Source organism: Macrobrachium rosenbergii, chromosome 59 (genome assembly GCF_040412425.1).
Source record: "Macrobrachium rosenbergii isolate ZJJX-2024 chromosome 59, ASM4041242v1, whole genome shotgun sequence".
Classification (NCBI taxonomy): domain Eukaryota; kingdom Metazoa; phylum Arthropoda; class Malacostraca; order Decapoda; family Palaemonidae; genus Macrobrachium; species Macrobrachium rosenbergii.
In genome coordinates, this window is record NC_089799.1 from 18,348,971 (window position 1) to 18,349,901 (window position 931).

The following is a 931-nucleotide window of genomic DNA, read 5'->3' on the forward strand; positions in this document are numbered from 1 at the left end:
ATGTAGGCGGAGCTTAATCTACCTCCTTATTGCGTCAGCAGGTGAATTGCCAAATGAGCCGGTACCTCTAAGGTACGTCATCGCCTTCGTAGTTACCTCAGGTGGGAGGCGACTCCACCCAATTGGGGGACCTTCTCTCTTGGCCTTGAGTCATTCATTAATGCGACAAAGGTCGACAGAATAAAATGAACCGACGTTTGCTAATTCTGGCAGACAAAGTTCTCAGGAAAATATATTCGAATAACACAAACTTTTAACCCTTTGAAGTAGTAGGAAAAACAAACACATCCATTTTAAATATCACGTACTCTTCCTTCTGATGAACAGGAGTTTTGCCTGAAGCATTCCATCCTACTCTGTCCCTTTGTTCATCAAACATAAAAGCGTTTAAATGCAAAAATAACATGAAAAATGCCACAGTCTTTTCTAAACATTTTAATCTCGCCAAAATGTCTCCAATTACATCATTAAGTATTTTTTAATCTTAACGTTTAAAGTCCTCGAAAATACATACGAGTATGCAAGCTTTTTAAAACCCTTTGCAATAGTAAAACAAGTAAAAAATGCGCCAAAGTTTCGTCGGCGCAATCGAGTTTTCTGTATATCATATAATCAAGGCCACCGAGGATGGACCTATCTTTCGGTGGGCTCGGTATAATGCTGTATGAGCCGCGGCCCATGAAACTTTACCACGATATCGTTGCCAGGCGCACGATTATGGTTAAATTTAACCTTAAATAAAATAAAAACTACTAAGGCTAGAGGGCTGCAATTTGGTATGTTTGATGACTGGAGGGTGGTTGGTCAACATACCAATTTGCAGCCCTCTAGCCTCAGTGGTTTTTAAGATCTGAGGGGAGACAGAAAAAAAGGCGAGGAGGGACAGACAAAGCCGGCACAATAGTTTTCTTTTCAGAAAGCTAATAAAAAA